General features: G+C 44.9%; 1 pseudogene; it reads right to left on the bottom strand.

Moving 5' to 3' along the window:
- LOC146359268 (uncharacterized) overlaps nucleotides 1–15,139 on the bottom strand; it is a 94,590-nt pseudogene extending 79,451 nt beyond the window's left edge.
- Between the last annotated feature and the right edge of the window lie 486 nt (nucleotides 15,140–15,625).

Raw genomic sequence — 15,625 nt, 5'->3', positions numbered from 1 at the left:
GTGTAAGTGGCCACACTAAACAGGGAAGGGGAGTTTGAAGGAGGAATAGGAAGCTAGGAGGAGGGGACAGAGAGTGTTTTAATTGGATGTGTGGTTTTTATATAGTATTTTATTGTTTATTTTATTTTGTTCTGTTTTCTAATGTAAGCTGCTTTGAAGAATTCATTTAAAAAATGGCTTATAAATAATAAATAAGATAAATATATGCCATTGTCAAGTTCCAGTAGCTCTCCAGAAATGGCAGTGGCCTGGATCATCTTTTACTCTGTGTCCCTGGACCCACCAGACAAGCCCCCACAATTCCTTTGGTGCACACTCAAATGGCGGAGAGGGTTACAAGACCTCTCTGACACTTCTCCTGTATTTGCTGCAATTAAGAGGCTGGTGGAAGAAACAAAGTGGCCAGTCACTGAAAGCAAACCAATAAATAATATAAAATGTAAATCTAGTTACTGACATGCTTATTCACACACAGAGGCACACACATATGGCTATTATCTGAGGAAGGTCTTGTCTCCATGGAGCAAAGAAAAATAAACAAGGTATGAAGTAAATAATGAATATGTAGCAAATTAGCCATGATAATGGTCTTATAAACATTGAAGCTTATCCTTTTTAAGGCGTGTGGGGGCTTTCTGGCTTTCTTTTTCATAAACTGATCTTTCAAGCTCTTTTTGGATAGCCTTAATAAGTTTCCTCTTACCATAAAATCACATCACAATTGATCTTATCAGCATTTGTTTTAAAATTCTAGGATCAAGGCAAATGCTTGATCTCAGTGACACTAGTGCAAAGCAAGAGTAACTGGACGGACTGGAGAATTCTCCAGTGAGAACAGCACTAGGTCACTCTTTCCCGTTTATAATTCACTTCAAAGGAAAGCTGATGTATATCCATAGCAACTATGTCTGACATAATCAATTAGGTCTTCAAACCAAATACAACACACACACACACACACACACACACACACTTATATCTGGAAATTGTCCATCCATATAGCTTCAGAGTTCTAAAAGCAACACTTACAGTGATGCAAATGTTGGATTTAGATTCATGCAGTTATGATTATTCATTATTTCAAAACAATTTCACAATTACTGTCAACAATATATGTAGTATTTATGGAGAGAGAGAGAGAGAGAGACAAGACAAGACAAGACAAGACAAGACAGAGAAAGGAGGTATGGAGGAGGCAAGGCTAACAAGACATGGAACATGAGCAAATGCAAATCCTGATCAGGAAAGGGATCTGGGGGTCAGGATGGATAGCTAAATTAAAATGTCACCCCAGTGTGTGGCTGCTGTAAAAACAGCAAATTCCATATTGGGGATCATTAGGAAAGGGACAGAAAACAAAATTGCCAATATCATAATGCTTTCATACAAACCAGTGGTGTGACCATACTTGGAATACTATCTGTGTGGTGTTCTGGTCACTGCATCTCGAAAAGATATTGTAGAGCTGGAAAAGATGCATTAAAGAACAAAACCAAAATGATCAAGGGGCTGGAGCAACTATCCTATGAGGCACACCTCATAGTAATACCATTAGGGTACAATCCTATCAAAGTAGACGTCAGCCTCCGAACTCAGAGACTAATGCCTATCCAATGCAGGGCAAATGGAACATGTAGGCAATCCTCTCCTCCATGCTCCAGCTGCCTTGCATTTGTGGCTAGACTTTTAGCGTGTCTAGCCACAGCTTTGGGGAGGGGGAGGGGGAGGGGGAGGGGGAGGGGGAGGGGGGACCCAGAGACCTGATAGGAAGCTATCTGAAGCAGCTTCCATGGTCTCCTGCCCTCCCTGCCCATGGGACCACCCCCTTTTCACCCTCTCTGTGCTTCATTCATGAGTGTAGAGACAGCGGCATGAAAGAACCATGCTGGCTATGAGGGGGAGCGGGAGGGGAGTGTGGTTTCTGGAATGACCTTGGTTTCCAGAAACTGAAAAATCCTATGGCCCTCTAGACATTGTCTTGTGGCCGTAGGATTGCTCTGCCCATGACCTTTAGTTTAGAAAAAAGGCAAGGAAGAGAGGCATGACAGAACTACATAACATTATGCATAGTGTGGAGAAAGTGGATAGATAAACATTTTTCTCCCTCTGACAATACTATAATCCAGGGTCATCCAATGAAGCTCAATGGTGGGCGATTCAGGACAGACAAAAGAATTATTTCTTCATACAGTGCATAGTTATTATGGAATTCGCTTCATCAAGATGTGGTGATGTCCACTATCTTAAATGGTTTTAAATGGAGATTAGACACATTCAAAGAGGATAAGGCTTTCAATGTCTATTAGTCCTGATGGCTAGTACTAACTCCAGGATCAGCCTCTGTATACCAAATGCTGGAGAACAGCAAAGGAAAGGGCCTATTGCCCTGATGTCCTGCTCATGGGTTTTCCAGAGATATCTGGTTAGCCCCTGTGGGAAGCAGGATGCTAGACTAGATAGCCTTTTAGTATGATCCAACAAGACTTTTCTTATGTTTTTATGTTATTTGAAATGACAATATTCTAGAGAATAATCAAAAAGCTAACATTTTCTAGGATGGAGTAAATCTCAGATCTCAACACATAAGGGTTGCAAAGGATGGGGGAAAGTCACATTGTGTGGGCATTTGTCCTGTCTTCCTCTAATTATTGCATAGAATGACTTCCACTTATATTCCATGTGCGCGCGCATGCGCGCGCGCACACACACACACACACACACACACAGACTTTTCTGTTAGATTGCCAGGCCACATATGCTGTTTTGGTAGGACATACATATCACATCATACCTGTAAGTTTTTCTGAAGTTAACTGAATTATGACTTCCTTGTTCATTCACCTTTTTAAGGTCTGTGCTGCTGTGTAGTTTTCTTCTTCCTTTGAATCCATTTGTCTGACATTAATTTACTGCTTTTTATTCTGTATTTAAATGAAGAAAACTACCAATTTTTTATGTGTTGAGGGTTGATGGTAAGGTTAGACTAATGCTAGAATGCTTCATCAAAGAGCCAAGAAAAGGTGTAAGAGGAAAATGAAAACTGCCCATTAATAGTTCTACTTTTTATTGCAAGGGTTCCCAACCTATTTGGGTCAGTAGGTACATTTCAAATTTGAGAGCATATCATGAATGCTCAAACAAAATGGCTGCTGTAGTGGGTGTGGCCAGTCACAAAGCACCCACTTCCCAGAAGGCAAACTGATGAAGCTACAAGAAAAGCAATTTGCCCCAAAATCCGAATACAAGGCAGAGATAGAATATGAGGTCCAAAATACAAAACCACTCTTTTGTACCCACAGTTTTGTGCTCCAGTGCCCAGTTCATGGAAGGCAAACTGATGAGCCACACAGACAAATAATGTGGCAAAGAAACTGAGTACAAGGCAGACATGGGGTCTGAGCTCCAAATGCCAAGTCACTTGTCCCCACAAACACAACAAAATACTATTTCACAGCAGGTAAACTGGTGAAACACACACAATCAAACACACACACACACAAAGCGCACCTCACACCTAAACCAACAAATCAGCTAATGCACAGCACACCAAATCAAGACTAATGAAAACCAGGCAAAATGCACAGACAGATACAGACTCACACAAGAAGGAGAATACCACCTCCGCCCTACTCCTCTCCCAAGCCCTCTAGCCCCACAGGATCCTACCCACAACCAATGGCCTTGTAGGCCCCTTCCAACCCTACTATTCTATGATTCTATGATTCCCATTCTTTTTTCTGGGTGTGCTTCAAACTGAAATGCTGTTTGACCTCCCAATTAATTTGTTTTAAATTAATTATGAAAAACACTTTTTAAAATGTAAAAAAAATCAGGAGGCAGAAAGAACCTGGCAGGCATTTAAAGGAGATGTCACCAGGCACATTGGTGCCCACAGATATCACACTAGAGACCTCCATTTTATCGCTTGTGGTTCTCTGGAGTATGAAAGTCACCATACCTAATCTGAATAATCATCCTCGTCTAGGATTGAAACAAATAAAGGGCTTCTGGAGATTTGAATGAATTAAACTAGAGCAACATATACTGGTCTGGTGTTCAAAAGATGTGGGCAATATGTATCCTATTTAGTTGAGGGAGAGTTCTGTGGAGCTATTTTTCTGAGTAGGTTGACTGACTGCAAACATTCCAACAACTAGCTCAGCTGCTTAATGTCCCTGATGACCTCTTGCTGATCTTGTGTATGTTCCAGAACCCAAAAGGCTGTAGGCCATGGAATGTCCTTTTCTCAAAGTTTAGCAAACTTCAGCTGTGTGCACTGAACTTTCATGACTGAGTTACATGACTAAGCATATGAACAGCAGCCCATCAAATGATTCTTAAAGTCTAGCACTCTCCATTTAAAAACATTTTAGCTTTATGAGGGAACCAAAAGAGAGTAATTGCCAAGCATTCTCCAAGATTTCTCCCAGCTGGGAAACACCAACAAGCTGCCTGCCAGACGATGATTATTTAGATCAGAGATCATTGACTGAAATTCACTTTTCGTTATTTAATCACAGGACAGACATCTAGAGTTATGCCTTTCAACTGGAAGGATTTAAAAAAAAAAAAAAGCTCCTGTGGAAAAAAGCATTGCTGTGCAATTCCTGTAAAGGACTCTCTGTATGGAGGAAAGCTAGCCTACTAAATTCTTAGAGCACTGTAAGGGAAGGCCTGGACTTCCCAAGATGTGTGTCTGTGTGGATGCATTTCTCTGATCCTCTGATTCATATCAGCCCAACAAGCCAGCTACACAAACTAGCTCCAAATGGGGACACTCAGCCCCATTTCATCAAAAGATGCATCCATCTAGTTGAAAGGGTCCAATAAGTATCACAATGTAAATGCATATCTTCATTTGTTCCTAGGAGGCCAGGAGGACAGTCCTCTGTTTTAGAAAGCTGTCAGAGAATAGTCCTCTATTTGAAGGTGTCCTCTATTTGATGGGCTGTCCTGTCCAAGTCCAGTTTAAAGATAAAGAACCATAAGGAGGAAGAGCAGGGGCTTTGAAATTTCCAGCAACAGTTAGCATCTGGACAGCAGACTGAGTAGGCACATATGTCACCTAGGGGAAATCTACACATAGCAGTTTTACTGTTATCATACTGCAATGATAACTATTGGTGCACATGACACCAATAGTTATCACTGCAGCATGATAATGGCAAAGCTGCTATGTGTAGTTTCAGCCCCAGTCAGCCTTCTCCACTATGGTGAGATAGTCTGTCTAATTAAATCATAGCAATTATTTCTAAATGCAGACCTATACATATAAAGCAGCATATGCAAATGTTATGCAGATTGCTGTCCTCTTTCTGGGTGGTGCATTTCCTCTTTCTGGGCGATATGTAAGAGGCCACCCTAATCTCCATTGGTTGCATGTAAGCCTGCTTCCGAGTGGGAATAGCTCTTGCTGAATCAGGTCATTTGTCCTCTAATGGTGCTCCTATAAGCTCCCACAAAAACTCCTATAAGCACCCTTCTTTACCGCTAAGCAGCCTTCATTCATGCAGGCATAGTTTTGCCCATCTCAGAGTTGCAGTGATGGACTGCACTTCTCAAATGCATGACTACAAAGCACTTGAAGGATGGAGGCCCTGTCTTGGACAGGGTACAGCAACCTTGTCTGTCAGAGAAAAAAATGCCGTATTATATCTACACTGCTGTGTTATCTTAATTAACAATCCAAATATCTATCTCATTAGCCTTTCATTCTAACAGCTTGATCCCTAAACTATAGCTTTTCAGAGGCTTATTTGCATATTCCTGATAATCCCTTACTAACATCAATCTTTGTTTATTTTTATCGTGTACTGTAAAACATGAACACAACAGAGGGCCCTGTATACACTGGATTTGCCATTCCCTTCACTGTTCCATCCTACTGAACTCTTGGCTGGCAAACTAGGCTGCAAATTACAACTTCAGTGTTCCTCTGAAAAGATGCTGTTATGACTTAGAATGGAACTTGGCCTTTTAATCATGATAGGAATATTACAATCAGCGTTGGCCTTGAAACTATAAGTGTTGCTATCTTGTTCTGATTCTGCCCATTCATGAACCTGTTTCCAATTGCAATGAGGTATTTTTCTCCTTTGAAGGTTCCAGTAAGCTAAGAAAATAGCTGGTGTTCCCTTTCAAAAACAAAATTAGTGCATACAGCATTTGAATCTCCAACAGTTTATCCAATACAGACCCGGCAGAAATACATTAATATTAGGGCTTCCTTGTGTAGGATATTGATAATTAGTATGGCACCAGTGGACTGTAATAATGATAAATCATGTTCCCTGCACAGCAATGATCCTAATAAACACAATACATATAGCCCTTATTTATTTAGTTATTTATTTGACTTTTACCTTGTCTTTCTACCAAAACCGGCACTCAAGGCAGCTTAGATACATTAGATGCTGATCATGAGACTTGATGCTTGTCCAACTTCCACAGAAATTATCTAATCTGTTCTACACAATGTAGTGGCCTTGATTAGGATGCAGATCATCCATCCTAGGGCTAAATTCCATTCATACAATCGTTGATTAATTCGTGTGTGGCTTTTCCACAAGATGGTGCCCAAAGAGGCTCGCAACATATCAAATAACTATGGCAATTCAAAACATAATATGAACAATTATGCTAACAAATATCAACACAGCGATATGGATCCCGCCATACAGACATACAAACTAAAGCAACTGTATAAAGCAATACACATAAATTGAACTAGCCCAGTATCTTAAAAGCAGTCAGGAGAGGAAAATGCAGCCTAACGCAGGGAGAAAATGCAATATACAAAGCGAAATAGATCCCCATTGCACTCTCGCCCTGTTAGGGCATTCCTCTCCACATGGTTATAATTGTGTGTGAAGGAGAACAGGGCTGCACCCACTGGCCCCATCCCAGCATCCCCACTGGCTCTGTCTCCCTCCCCATGTACGCACTGGAGGGAATGTACATGCATAAGCTCCCCTGTGGTTGCTGTACACATGTACAGCAGGCTACCCTTACGGGAGGCTCAGGTGGGGGGCATCCAAGGGCAGGGCCAGGGCCAACAGATGTGGCCCCACCCTCTCCTTCCATGCTACTCCATGGAGGAATGCCTGAGTAGGGCTTCTAAGAAGGCAACATGGGAGGTCTCCACCCCGTCACTTGTGGCAGCCTTCCTCCCACCTCACGCCTGGGTCTCCTCTCTCAGTCCCTTCCCCATCTTTCACCTGAGAAGCACTTAACACCATTGTGGCCTTTTTACAAGGAACTCATTTGATGGCCGTGGATGAACATTCTTTGAGAAGGGAGTGGGCCAGGGAGGTCTGTTTTAATCCATCAGCAACTTTTCTTTTCAGCTCAACAGGTGGTTATTGATTCTGACGGTAGCTTTTTGATTTTGGTTGGGAAATGTATTGATAAGGTAATGGCCATGATTAATACGTATGAGCCTAATAAAGACTCTCTGGTTAAGTTTCAGCTACAGATTAACAGTCTTCCTTCAACCCCCACACACACTCACTGCCTTGATGTTACTCCGTGTCTCTCTCCTGCCAACAACCCCGCCAGCACCATCTTCCAGGCAGAAGGTTGTGTCAGGTTCCAGGACAGAAAGGTGCGGCAAGGCAGGTGGAATGGAACCAATTACCTAAGGAGGTGGTGGGTTCTCCCACACTGGAGGCATTCAAGATGAGGCTGGACAGCCATCTGTCAGGGATGCTCTGTCTGACTTGGATTCCTGCATTGAGCAGGGGGTTGGACTCGATGGCCTTGTAGGCCCCTTCCAACCCTACTGTTCTATGATTCTATGAAATGCTAATCTCGATGATAGTCACTTCCCACCAAGCATCTCTTCCCTTCATCTGAGCCATGGCATTCCAGGGCTCAGCCCCATCTTCCCTTGTCAGACTGGTGCTGAGCTCCAGGAACTTATTTCCAACTAGGACAGAAAATGGGACCAAAAAAAACATGGACTGCTAAGTTTCTTTGACCCATTGCAAGAAATGTTTGTTTTGTTTTGAAAATGTGCATTGAGCAGCCAGGATGGTTCCATGTAATGCACATTCATAGAAGTCTGGTTCTATGTTGAGTCTCATCATCCCGTTAAAAGACACACACACACACACACACACACCCCTGCCCCACATGTAGCAGATGCATCCACCAAGTTCAGTAGCGACCAGATGAGCACCATAATGTACATCCAGATCCTCTTTTTCCTGGCCACGTAGTTGGCTCTAGATATCTAGAACAAACAGTACTGAGCACAGTTATGCACCATTCCTATGCAAACTTCATTAATCTTGGTGAGGCTTACACAGTAATAGAGTCTGAAGATATTCACTTGTTGCATTATTATTATTATCACGCAACTAGGAATGTTAAAATGCTGCACATTGTTTGTTAAATTTGTCTTTGTATCCTACTTTTCCATGAGATCATGCTCAAAGTGGCTAATAGTAAAATACAAAATAAAATACAAAATAACAATCAAAACATAAAACAGGTAGATACAACATCAATAAAGCTGATAAAAACAGCAGCATTGACAAAAATGTACAGTGGCTATAACAGTTAGCCCATGAGTCCAAAAAATGTCTTAGGCTAGACAGGCTTCCCTTGGCAAGGAGTTCAGAGCCTGGGAGCAGCCACCAAGAAGACCCTCTCTCAAGTTCCGAGCCACAGATATTGGAGGGACAGAAAGAAGGGCCCCTCCCCCAAAATTGCCCCTCCCCCAAACCTTAAAACCCAGGCAGGCTTGTATGGGAGAACACAATGTTTCAGGTAACCCGGTCCCAAGTCTTGTAGGGCTCTATAATTGTGCCCAGGGTCATGTTTCCACACTATCAGCTTCACTTTGTTTGCAACTTTGTTGCGATGTTTCCGCAATTGCATCTTCTCCTTTTCCTGTTTCCACAGCCCTTAAACACCCAGCTTATCATCACTGTAGCCTGGGGCTCTGTGCTGTTTCCACTGAGCTCTGATTGAATTATTTTCTTGATGGTTGGGTGGAGTCTGAGTGGAGTCTGGGTTGGGCCTGATTACCTCATCAGTGTTCCCGCATCCTCAGTCATGTTTCCAGGACAACGGAAGGAGAAGCTAATGGAGGAGTACCAGATTTTTAAAAAGGAATCAGCTTTGCCATGAAGAGAGGCTTCCCCCCTCTCCCCCACTTTCTCCTTTCCCCTGAAAGTCCAGATGCACCTGCATTTCAGGAGCAAGCCTCATTGAGCACAATGGGAGTTACTTCCAAGTAGACACCCATATCCTTGTTCTGGGAAAGGGAGGGGAGAACACAAAGAGGGAAACCAGCCCCCATTGTAACTCGCAGGATATGTATACTGAAGCTGTGAAGTTCATTGACCTGACCCTTTCTTCCTAAGGGCCTTGTAATCCCACTTGGTCGCTTAATTGCACTAAAGGAATTGGGCGTGTACCATTTCAATTGAGGGGGAATCTCTGTAAGTTCTGATGTGGGCATTCAAAGCAAGCTTCATTGACCACAATGGGAGTTAATTCTGAGGAGAAACTAATGGGTTACTTGTGGGAAAAAGACCAAAACCAGCCCCCATTTTAACACACAGGATCTCTATATGGAAGCTGTGGAGGAGTTACATCCTAAGGCAATGAACTGGAGCCTCCAGATCATGCTTAATCACATTTAAGGAATTGAGCTTTGATATGTGCTGTATCAATTGAGGGGTTTCTCTGTTATTTCCATGGTCATGGTTATTATTATTATTATTATTATACCCCACCTTTTTCCCAGTACTGGGACACAAGGTAGCTTACAAAAATTAAAACATATACAATTAAAACATATGAAAATATACAAAAGTTAAAATATAAATTAAACAACAATATAATTAAATTATATCAAAACATTAAAACAGCATTTTAGCAGCTTACCCCCAGGTTCCAACTATGTCCCAAAGGCCTGCTGGAACAAGAATGTTTTAGTCTGCCTCCGGAAATACATCAAGGAGGGAGCCATCCTAGCCTTCCTGGGAAGGGTGTTCCACAGCTGTGGGGCAGCCACCAAGAAGGCCTTCTCCCGGGTTCCCACCAAACATGCCAGTGACAGTGGCGGGACTGAGAGAAGGTCAGAAGATCTCAGAATATGGGCAGGTTTGTAAGGGAGGATACGGTCTTTCAGATAACCTGGACTGGAACCATATAGGGCTTTATACTGTAGGTCATAGCCAGCACTTTGAATTGTGCCCGGAAACAGACTGGAAGCCAGTGAAGCTGTTTTAACAAGGGAGTTGTATGCTCCCTGTAACCAGCCCCAGTCAACAGTCTAGCAGCAGCTCTTTGAACCAACTGCAGTTTCCAAACACTCTTCACAGGCAGCCCCATGTAGAGCACATTGCAGTAATCCAAACAGGATGTAACTAAGGCATGTGTCACCGTGGCCAGATCAGACATCTCCAGGAATAGGCGCAGTTCGCACACTAGTTTTAACTGTGCAAAAGCACTCCTGGCCACCGCTGAAAACTGAGCATCCAGGCTTAGGGCTGAATCCAGGAGCACCCCCAAACTGCGAACCTGGGTGTTCAGGGGGAGTGTAACCCCATCCAACACAGGCTGAATCCCTATTCCCTGATCTGCCTTTTGACTGACCAGGAGCACCTCTGTCTTGTCTGTATTAAGTTTCAATTTGTTCTCCCTCATCCAGTCCATTACTGATGCCAAACACTGGTTAAGGACAGAAACAGCTTCCTTGGAATCTGGTGGAAAGGAGTAATAGAGCTGTGTGTCCTCAGCATATTGGTGGCACCGAACTCCAAAACTCCAGACAACCTCTCCCAGAGGTTTCATGTAGATATTAAATAGCATGGGGGACAGAACAGAACCCTGAGGGACCCCGCAAGCTAATAGCCACGGAGTCGTACAGGCATCCCCCAACACCACCTTCTGAGTTCACCCTGCTAAGAAGGAATGGAGCCACTGTAAAACAGTACCCCCAAGTCCCATCCCAGCGAGGCGTCCCAGAAGAATACCATGGTCAATGGTATCGAATGCCACTGAGAGGTCCAGCAAAACTAACAGGGACACACTCCCCCTCTCCAGTTCCCGGCATAGGTCATCCACCAAGGTGACCAAAGCTGTCTCCATCCCATACCCAGGCCTGAAACCAGATTGAAATGGATCAAGATAATCCATTTCATCCAGGAACCCCTGGAGCTGGGAGGTCACCACATGCTCTAATACCTTGCCCAAAAATGGTACATTAGAGACTGGATGATAGTTATCTAGTATGGTGGAATTCAGGGAAGGCTTCTTCAACAGAAGTCTCACAACTGCCTCTTTTAAGCATAATGGAACAATACCTTGTTCCAAAGAGGCATTAACCACTCCTGTTATCCACTCAGCCAGTCCTCCTCTGGCCTCTTTAATAAGCCAGGAGGGGCAAGGATCCAGCATACATGTGGTGGCTCTAACCGCTCTAAGGATCCTGTCCAAATCCTCAGGCTGCACAAATTTAAAAGAATCCATCAGCACTGAACAAGCAGGAGCCAAAGTATCATCCACAGGATCTGCATCAACTACAGCATCCAAGTCAGAACGGATCCGAGTGATTTTATCAGCAAAGTGCTGAGCAAATTGTTCACAGCGGGCTGTCGAGTGGTCAGAATTTTCATCACATGGGCCAGGATGTAGAAGGCCCCTGGACACTTGAAACAGCCCAGCTGGCCGGCTCCCTGCAGATGCAATGGTGGCAGAAAAGAAAGACTTCTTTGCTGTCCTCACTGCCACAGAATAGGTTTTCAAATAAGCTCTAGCCCATGTTCTATCGGAGTCATTCCGAGTTTTCCGCCAACGTCGCTCTAGTCTCCGTCTCATTCGCTTCATCGCTGCCAGTTCCCTAGAGAACCAGGGTGCTGGTTTGCCTCCACTCTGTGAGAGGGGACGCTCAGGAGTGATTGTGTCCACCGCCCTAGCCATTTTCCTGTTCCAAAGATCAGCCAGGGCTTCGACAGAATCACCTGCCAAGGCAGCAGGAAAATCCAAGAGCTGTCAGGAAACCATCCGGATCCATTAGCCTCCTGGGGCGGGCCAGCTTAATCAGTCCCCCACCCCTGCAGAGGCACTGAGTTCCAGTGAGTCTAAACCCCACCAGGTAGTGATCTGTCCATGACAGTGGAACTACAGGAAGTTCCTCCACACCCAGATCACCATCATCCTGCTCAGCATAGAAAACTAGGTCTAGAGTGTGACCTGCTGTATGAGTGGGGCCAGAAACCACTTGGGACAGACCCATGGTTGTCATGGAAGACATGAAGTCCTGAGCCACTCCCGACAGGGCAGCCTCAGCATGGATGTTGAAGTCTCCCAGCAGAACAAGATCACCCCGACTAGCTCAGGAAGGTTGGCCAGCGGGGTGGGCGGTACACCAACAGAATCCCTATTCTGTCCCGAGCACCCACTTTTAAGAAAACACGCTCAAACTCAGTAGACTGTGGTCCAGGGCACCTGGTGAGGGGGATAGTATCACGATAGACCACTGCAGCTCTGCCCCCACCTGCCTCCCAGGTCTAGCCTACTGTACTACAGAAAACCCTGGGGAACAAAGAGATTAACACCCCCAGTTTCATCCAACCAGGTCTCTGTAATACATGCCAGGTCAGCATGCTCACCCAGGATCAAGTCCTGGATTGTAGCTCTCTTACCATTCGCCAACCTGGCATTCACCAACTGTATTTTCAACCCAGGGGGACTACTGCCAAAGCTATCCAGGTTATTTGTATTGGGGGACTGCTGGGGGGCAACCAGGACCCTGTTATGGTCCCCACTCCCCTGAACACGCAACTGTCTCCCCGCACCATATCTCCCTCTGCCCTGTATAGTTGTGATGGCTACTCCCTGTGTCCCTTCATTTCCCCTTCCTTTTTTGAAGCACATCCCTCCCAACACAGCCCCACCCCTCTGTTGACAAGGGGCAGGCCTTCACCCTTGTGTTCCCCGAACCTCTTTGGTGTCACCTCTTCGGTGGCTGTCCCACCCCTGCAGGAGCCTAACTTTTATGCCCCCAGCCCCGGAAGATGAGGCAGTTGAGCTGGGAGGGGGTGGCAGTCCTGGGAGAAGCTGCTGAGTCAGGGCCTTAATTCTGTGAAGAGGCAGCACTCACAGTGATGTGGTGGATCAGGAGTGCCACAGGCAGAAGCAGAGGCAGCAGCAAGCAGCAGATTCCCTCTCCATCCACCTTGCAGTTGTTCCTGGCTGGGGTTCTTCTCCTCTCTCTTCCAAGGAAGGGTGTGGCCCGGCAGCCCCCGCAGGAGCCTAGCTTTTATGCCCACAGCCCAGGAAGATGACGCAATTGGGCTGGGAGGGGGTGGCAGTCCTGGGAGAAGCTGGCTGAGTCAGGGCCTTAATCACTGACATGGCCCTTAATCAGGGCCAGGTCACTGAGACAGCAAGCCTCATTCAGCACAATGGGAGAAAACACCCCTTGACTGGGGACATGGGCTGTGTTCTGTGCCTATTTTCAATGATGTTTTAAAAGTTGCTCCCTTGGCATCCTGCTCCAAAACGGCGATGACACTTCCAGAAAACAGGGAGGGAAAGGGTTGGGTCACTGAGGTCAGAGCAACACCCACACAAAGGCCAGGCTACATACCCCATGGGCAGGACTATAATACTGGTAGGGATGTACGAAAGTCACTTACCTTTTCATGGATTCTGTTCATGGGGGGGGGAGGTGTTCCGTCCCTCCCCCCAGAATCCTCAACGGGGGGGAGGCGATCCAGTCCTCCCCCCCGGAATCCTCGAGAGCCGGCTGTGCTCCGCGGCAGCTCCGCGGAGCAGCCAGCCAGGCCCAGGCCAGGGCCGTCCGCAGCCGAATTTCCGGCTGCGGAGGGCTCTGGGTAAAAAACCCCCCAAAAACGTGTATGCAAATAGCAGCGGCTATGGCCGCCGCCATTTGTGTTCCTTATTTTTCGCCGTCTTAGTCTACGTCGATATTTACGTAGACTAAGATGAAGAAAAGAAAGGGGAACGCAAATAGCGCCCGCTACGCTATTTGCGTTCCCCCTTATTTTCTTCGTCTTAGTCTATGTAAATCTGAGGAAATGAAGCAGCTGTGGAGAGCAGGGTAGTTCCTTAGGGCACACATCAGTAATAGGATCTCAATGGAAACAAGATCAGCCATTTTCAAATTTAAGTTGAAGATAGTTGTCCAAGGTGTTCCAACAGTCTCTTGTACTGAAGAAATAGACTTTTTAAAAATGTGACCATCCAACCCTACCACTTCCTACAGTAACAGCAGGCCAAACCTTGTGCTGTTTGTATCTAAACAACCTTGTTGTCTGCTTGCCCAAACAACATGAGTGTGCTACCTTATAATAATTTCTTCTAGGGTTTAAAGTCAGAGTTTACAATTTGCAACTAATTCCTGAGGAAAGAGGGTGCTGCCTGTGTTCCTCCTGGCATTGGAAATATGTTAGCTCCCTTGTATTTTGATAGATGACCACGGCAGTTGACACAATGCCAATTACTTGGAGGAGCAGCTAGAAATGCCAAAACTGCTCTGTGTTAAGAAAGAGGAAATTGTTTACAAGAGGCCAGAAGAGTTACTACATTACATAGTTCAGTCTGCATCCATTCACATTATGTTTGTAGCAATCATACACAAGTTTGGCCAGATTGTGTGTTCTAATGAGCATGGGAAAATCTACACTAGCCTTTATCATAAACAGCACAGAGTTCTGCAATGGCTAGGCTGGATTAAATAGTGTGTAATAATGGAAGTGAATTAAATGGTAACCGAAAGCTGCCAAGAGAAAATACATACAATGTTCAAAGTGGAGTGTAGAAATAAGTGTTGTTTTGGACTACAGTTCCCATCATCCCTGACCATTGGGCATGCTGGCTGGGATTGATGGGAGTTGTCATACAAAATATCCGGAGGGCATCAGGTTGGTGGAGGCTGAGAGAGCGGGTGGGGGGATAGGTTCAAGGAGAGGAATGTGAAGCACTCCATAATTATAATTCTGCCCTACCTCCTGTACTGTTATCTTGCCAAACGTTGTGCGCATTGTAACTTCACATACCTCTTACCTCTGTTACCTCTGTTAATCCCCCAGGCTTTCAGTGTAGCACATTCATGCAAAATACATTGCTCATAGGAATCTCTTCCCCAAGTGTCCATGGTTCATAGATATTATTATCCATCCTAAAAACCAGTGTGGGTAATGGCAGAGGCATAGTGTTGAGCCAGGTTCAATTAAGAAGGCATTCCTGCCTCAGAGCAGATGAGATGGAGCCATGTCTCTCTTCCAGATGCTTACTTACATCCCTAAACCCTTTCTTTTAAAATCATGATGAAAGGAAACATCTGTAAAATTATTACACACCATTGATTCCAGCAGTTAACTGGAATTTGCGAAAATGGTTCCATCGTGTTCCATGAGTGCCACGTCTTTCATTACAGTTCAGTAGATGCAGCTTTAAATGCATGTCTGCGCCTGTGCATGACATGTCCTAAGAAAGAGTCACGTGTTTATCTCACAGCGAAGAACTAGCTTTGGCAAAATTTCAGGACCTGGACAAAGCCACCATGATTCAAGCAAGCAAACCTGCAACTCCTCTGTGCAGAATGTCTGTATACGTCTTAAGAAGCAAGTTTTAATCAGCA

Source organism: Heloderma suspectum, chromosome 1 (assembly GCF_057233095.1).
Source record: "Heloderma suspectum isolate Gila_16-S chromosome 1, 16-S_ref, whole genome shotgun sequence".
NCBI classification, from domain to species: Eukaryota; Metazoa; Chordata; class Lepidosauria; order Squamata; family Helodermatidae; genus Heloderma; species Heloderma suspectum.
This window is presented reverse-complemented; position numbering and strand designations above follow the sequence as displayed.